A 7206-nucleotide genomic window follows, 5' to 3' on the forward strand; every position below is an offset into this window, starting at 1 on the left:
AGGCAGAGAGTTGCAAGGGAGTTGGCCAAACCCCCTTTTTCACCTTCCAGGCGCTCGTTCTCCGCCTTGAGCGCTTCAATCGCAGTATCTCGGTCGGAGACCTCGCGAGTGCAGCGCTCTTCCATAACAACGGTCGTGTGATACCCCTGTGATCAGAAAGAAGAAGACCAAGGCGATCAGCATTAGAAACAAAAACAAGTCCAAAGGCGAACATACACCAAAAAAGGAAAACCGTCGAAGACGCACCAAGCTCTGGTGTTCTAGATGAACACGGAGAAGTTGAAAGAAATCCATGTCCCTCAGACGCTGTTTGAAGCAATCTGTTCAAAGAAGAACAAACAAACACAAAACCATAAGGTGAGAAAAGCAAATCTCACAATACATACACCAACTGCCAGAGACAACCTCCGACGTCTCCAAGAACCCCAAGATAGCACTCTTCCCAACCTGAGATAGAAGTGTTGGAGGAGCCTGTGTAGCAAAAAAACAACAACAACAACAACAACTCAGGTCAGAGGGCCGATCAGAAATAGGCAATAACAACAGGCCAAAAGACGAGTAAGATAAAAACACTCTATACTCACTCGGACCCGGCGCCATCGGCCCCGGCTGCCCCGGACCAAACCTGACGTTGGCAGCGGCCACTCGCTCCTCCGGGGTGAGGAGTCCAACCATGACATCACCTACAAAGCAACAAGTACACGGTATTAGCACTTGGTAGAATACATAAACAAATAAACCGAGCGAAGACAGTAAACACAAAAATGTGCGACAAACAAACTTACTCATAAAAAGCCTAGGCTGGGCCGCCTGCCGAGCCCCCTGGCCAGAAGTCTCCGCCATATCATGCGGCGAAGGCCCAAAGGGCCAGCTCTCCTCAGCCAGCGGCCTGGCGGGCGGAGGGCTCGAAGATGACTGAGCCGCCAGGGCCTGCTCAGTAAGCACGGCCTCCGGCTGCCCGACGTCGGCTGCTGGCGTGGGGGAAGACGCAACAACGGCGGGAGACGAAGGAGCGTGCTCCTCTACGCCCTCTTCAGAACTTGAATATAGCCCGCCAAAAATGTCGGGCATAGGAGCGGCGGCGCTAGCCTCCGGCTATTCGGCGACACTCGCAGCACCGTGCAAGGAGCGCGCCAGAGCAGCGTTGGCCTCCGGACGCTCCACACCGCTCACAGCGCCGCGCACAAGGTGCACCAGAGCTCCAGGAGAGCCACGATCCCCACTGCTCGCGACGCACATGTCCACTGACAGGACGGAGGAGCTCAGAACGTCTTCACTGCCGACGGAGGCAACGCTAGCACTACCAGCCAAAGACACGGCCGCCGCGATCACTAGAGCACCGGTCTTCTTCTTCTTTTTTGTAGGTGCCTGAGCAACAGCGGCGCCCTTCCTCTTCTTGGACTCGGCCTCTGCCATAACATTCTTTGCGAAGGCCTTCTTCTTCTTCTTCTCAATCGAAGCCAGGACCTCGGTGGGAACCTCACGCTCCCGGTAGATGATCCCGACCTCCTCAAAAACTCGATTGAGCCACGGCATGGTGCCAGCCACGGCTCTTCGAGACATGTACTCACGCTCAGAAATTTTGCCAACCAACCCGATGGCGGCTTCCTCAACCTCGAAGACAAAACTGTCCTCCGTCACCCCCTCCCCCAAAGACTGCCCGAAGCAGGGGAACAGAATCCCGGCCTCCGGCCCAAAAACAGGAACCTTCACCTTTTCCAGCTGAAAGGCTGGGTTGTCTCTGCCCAGGGGCCAGTAGTTGGAGGCCATAATCTCCTCCACTAGGTCGCGGCCCCTGGAGTAGCGGCACGCTACCGCAAAAGCCCGGTCGCAAGCCTCCCTCGCCGGAGACATCTCCTCCGGCGGATCCATGCGCGTATGCGGCACCATCTCCTCCATTCTTGAAGTCAATGGATACTCCACGACCTCCGCACCATCCTTGGTAGAGCCACGGACCCCGTAGGTCTTCACGTAGAACCACTGCTCAAGCCAGCTGCGGTCCCACTTGCCCTTCTGGCAAAAAGAAATCTCTAGGCGGTCTACGCCTTGGTTCCTCTTCGACATAAAGGTGCAACTACCATACTGGTAGATCACCTCCACCTCCTTGCCCTCCCGCATCTCCTTCTTCTTCTTCGGCTGCTTCTGCAGCTCGTAGTAAGCGCAGAAGGTGTCCACATCTGGCTCGGCGCCATAAGAAACACACGCCCAGCAGAATTTGCTGAGCGTGAGGAAGGCAGTTGGAGTCAGATGATGGAGATGGACATTGAAGGTCTCCAACACCTGGCGAAGGAAGGGGATGTAAGGAAGGCGGAGGCCGCAGGTGAAGAAGTCCCGAAACACCACCACATATCCCTCCTCCGGTTCCGGAATAGTGTGGCCAGGCGGAGGGATTTTTACCCTCGAAGAAGGAAAACACGATTCCTTCAACATCTCCGCGACCGCCTCTTCAGTAATGGAGGAGGGGCCGAGATCCCATGACTTTATCGCCATGTCTCTGGAATCCGCCGCGATCAGGTCTCTGATGGACGTGGAGACACTCCCCAAATCCTCCTCCACTAGCTTTTCAAATTCCAACACGGAGGCGGAGGCAAGCATGCACTCCTCAAAGCGTGCACTCTAGCCGGCGGCCCTAACGCCAAGAAGGTGGCGATAGGGTCTGAAGAAGGCAGGCCGGCGAGTATGGGCGGAGGCGGAAAAGAAAGCCACCGTGGCGGCAGCCTAGGCGGAAGACGCAAGCGGAAAGATGGAACGCGCAAAGGCAGCTCAGGCGAAAGCAAAGAGAGTAGAGAGCGATTTCTCAAAGGCAAGGAAAGCGAATGAGCTGTGCGGGGGCGGGGGGACCCCGCCAACAACCCCGCCCTTATATAGGCCGCGGGCGGGCGGTTCGGCTCCCGCCGTACAACGGTCATCTCCGGAGAATTCGCCTGCCGCCAAACGGTCATCTCTAGAGAAGTTGCAAGGTATACAATGGAAAGCAATATGGCGTAAACGGCCACAGCGCAGGACAACGGCTAGTTTAGAAGCCTAACGGCTACTATGACAAGACCAGCGGCCACGCCAGAGCGGGCCAGGGGGAACCTACGGGGATCGGTCGGAGACGTGACTACGCGCAGTCTCCGCCCCCGCAGACGTCCTTGCTTAGGGCGTTTTGAGCTCACGACACGCTCAGGCAGACCATGGTCTCAAAAGGGGGGAACTGTTGTAACACGGCCTCCGAGAGTGGCGGAGACCTACGCGGCTAGCAGTTCGCAAAGACGTCTCTGACCAACTACTTAAGCAAAGGCCTAGCTACCATGCCTCCAGACCCAGAAAGATGACGGTTTCTCAGACCGCTTGCAGGACGCTGCCGGTGACCCTGGTGCAGCCTCCGCCCGGTTAGCTCGTAGGCATCTCCGGGCGGAGGGGGCGGAGGCCGCCCCGCTGCAAGGCTAATCAAGTGCCAACATTACCTACGTGTGTGTGTGCAGGTAACCAGACAAAGGCGCTCGTGGACGGCGCGGGCGCGTCGGCTCGGCCTCCGCTCGTAGGGGCAGAGACCCAAGCAGGAGGACGGCAATACTGGGCGTCAGGGGTCTGCGGCCTCGGCGTCCCAGGGGCGAAGACCGACGGCGGAGGTCCAGAGGCCCGTCGCCGAATCCTGAGGCCTGATTGGACGGCTCATCACGCAAGCCCAGTACCTGAGGGCGGCATGACAAGATTACCCCCGAGACGAAAGGCGAGTAGTGGAATATTCTGAGAATGTACTGTAGCAGTTGAAGGGTACTATTGTAAACTCTGTAAAAGTGGTAGTTGGGCCCTATAAATAGGGAACACTTGTAACAGTACAGGTGGTTGGAGAATGAATGAATGAAACCCTAGTTTTACGTGCCATTTGCCTACACGCCCACTTGTCGTGCCTGTTTCCCGAGCCTCTGCCTGAGGGCAGCGCTTAGCGGGCGAAGGCCTCTACCCCCTCCACACTGTCTGAGACCTCAAGTCTCAACAGCTGGACAAAGGGAGCTCGCCAGAGTAGATGGTTACGAGGCTACGGCGTTCGGTTTTTCGAACGAAAAAGCCCAGGAGATAGAGGAGGGAGTGGGGAACTCACCGGACCCAAGAGAACCGAGCGGGGAGCAATAGAGGCGGCGCGGCGCTTCGGCGAACGGCTCTCAAGCTCGCGGCGGCGCTGATGTAGGGCACGGGCGGCTGCGGCTTCCTTCCAAAATGGGACAGGGAGAGCGGCGGGCACGACTCCGGTATTTAAGAGGCGCGGGATGCCTTGGGAGGCATGGCACAGGGCGTAGCAGAGGCAGGCTCATGGCGACGGCGCGGTCGTGTTCGAGACGAACACGGCGCGAAGAGGAAGAAGAAGCGCCTGACTGGTGGCCCCAGTGCGTCAGCGGGCGGAGATGCGGCACGTCAATCTAGCTAGGCCAGGCGCCTTGCTGGGCCGCTGCGGTGCGGCGTGGAAGGAAGTGAGGCGGTGCTGGGCTTCGGCCCGAGCGGAAGAAGCCCATAGATGTTGAACAAACGCATGATCTGTCTTGCTGAGTGTTTTTTTGTCTTTGCCGAGTATCTGTGGCACACGGCAAAGTCACTGTTTTCGGTAGTGCATCTTTGCACACACAGCACTAGCTAACTGAGAGGCATCTTTGCACACAGAAGCTAACAGACCTGCAATTTGTGTTTTCAGTGCAGTATGTTTTTTTGAGGGAATTGGGTTTAGTATGTAACAGTGGAGCACACGGTGAGTCGGTGACAGCAGCCACAATGCATGGGGCACAGATTTTTTTTCTCTAATAAAATAATAAGGAGGAGAACTGAGAGATGTGATACCAGCAAATTAAAAATATGCTGATGATTGAATGGCGCTGCATCCACTGGTATATTGAGGATTTCATATTGGTTTGAGTTTTACCTCTCTCGATGAGGTTGGTCATTAAAGGATACGTGAGCTTGTACGTTTCGCTCGCTCACCTTGATGTTCATCGAAAGGAAAGGCCGGTAAGGTTCATCAGCTGGTCCTGGTCCTGGAACCTCCCCATCAAGAGCTAGCAAATCTACCGTGTGTTGATGTCGTCAATATGTCAGGCATAGCAAATTACCAATAACTTGATGACCGCGGGATGGTAGTCACGCGCCGGATTGTCAATTATGTCAGGAATGCCTGTGCAGTTTGGGATGGGCAGGACTGAACGCAGGAGGCTCTCATCGGTTGCTCCTGGATCCTCTCAAGAGCTTAATGAGTTGGGCCGAGCCGACCTTGGATTATTTTGACTTGAAAGCACGTTTTGTTTCGGCAGTCGACCCATGGAAGAAAGGCGGCTAGTTCCGGGCTCTTGGCGCAGCCGACAGCCCAATATAACAAGTCCAGTTCGACATATCCCATCGTCGTCCAAACAGGGCCTTTTTACGTTGTTTCTTCTGGTACATATAGGTCTCTTCATTCACTCCAGCATGTCGGGTCTCCCTCTGGCCAAAAACAGCCTTAAACGGGCTCGACGGGCGCGCGCCTTCGCATGCCCTGGCGCGTGCAGCACACCTTCGCAGGATTCCTGTAGACAGAGAATGTGTTACTCCTTCGAGTTCAAGGTCCCGGTAGGGGCGGATTTGCGGCAATTACATGACAGATAGACATCTCTACCACATAACACATATTTAGACAATTCTCCCATACATGAATCACAAACTGAGTCTTCTTTTGCTCCTTGTGCTCAGTGCAGGACTACTAGTCTTTTGCTCTTTGTGCCCATTACAGGGCTATCAAGTTGCAACAAAAGATTTTTAAAGATTTTTTTGTAGCCTTTTTATCTATTTCTTTCTTCTTCCTTTTGCCCTTGACCTTGACAACAACTTCTGGTTCATCTATGGACGTAGCTAGGAAACTCAATTGAAAGTGGTTTAGGCTGATCTGAACCACTTCTTGACCTGTACATGTTCATGTATATCAAAAAATTATTTGATATGAAATACCATGCAAAACAAATTATATTTAGTATAGGCTACCATTTTTATGCTCCAGAGTTAGACGCTTTCCCTTTTTCCTACTTGTAATAATCTCCAAGCTTACACTATAAAAAAGAGAAGTTTGGTACTTAGAATTCAACATGGAGGTTTATTTTGGTAGGATATTTATTCAAGTTTTGATGATAACGACGCTAGCCTTATAATGATGATTGGGGCCCAGAACTCTAGGGTGCGTGGGTGGCACAACATGTTTTCGCTGACATCCTCCTCGATCAGGGTGTACGCATTCTCGTCGACAGCAGCGCTACACATAATGTCATCGACATCAACTTCGTCAGGCCCGTTGAAATGATGGAAAGAGGCATCTCCACAACAATCTTGGTAGGCAACAGAACCAAAATCAACTGCAATAGTGCCGCCTACAATGTCCCTCTACAAATCAACACAGAATCATTCACATTGATGCTCTACTGGTGGACATCGGCAGCGACATAGATGTCATCAACTTCGTCTGTATCTAACTGTCCATGCATCAAAACTCTCGGCAGTGGATATTTCTGAATAACCTTATTGTCACGTGTTTTGGTGTATGACAACAAGCACTTGTTTTGAAACTCCTCTATAGCTTTACCAATGGCATCTTTATCCTCAGCAGGCAAGTCTTCATAATGTACCATAAGAATGTCCTTGTTGTTGTGAACCGCCATGACGATTGTGGTCCCACCGGGCGTGCCAAAAAATGTGTTGGCAAAAATATGACGATGTGATCAACACACAGCAAGCCAAAAGATCTGAGTAAAACGAGACCAGAGATCTGCTTGGCTTCAACACAGAACCAGTCGATTCTGAAAACCCAACGACGTGCCAGTCAATTTGACCTGCAATTGACAAGGAGAGAAAATCTTATCAGTAATTTAAGGTGGAACATGTCGGTGCTGCACCGAACAGTTCCAAATGTATGGCTAGATAGCCGATTTAATGAGGCTATCGAATAAATAGTCGATATCCGACGTATCCATAAGAAGCGATATAAGAAAGCATAATCGACTAAATGGTGCATGATCGATATAAAGTGTCGAGTCGATAAGTATGATGAAAAGAGTATAACATGCGAACAAATCGTCTGTCTAATATAAATGAATCTACAAACAGTTTTGAGTCTAATCTGTTATCATCAACAGTGAGGTTCGATTGGATCGATGCAGCTATGATAATGATAACAAACTAAAGCCAAAGAATCTATAAAACCATCTATATGTT

The sequence above is a fragment of the Miscanthus floridulus genome, chromosome 9 (assembly GCF_019320115.1).
Source record: "Miscanthus floridulus cultivar M001 chromosome 9, ASM1932011v1, whole genome shotgun sequence".
In the NCBI taxonomy this organism is placed as follows: Eukaryota; Viridiplantae; Streptophyta; class Magnoliopsida; order Poales; family Poaceae; genus Miscanthus; species Miscanthus floridulus.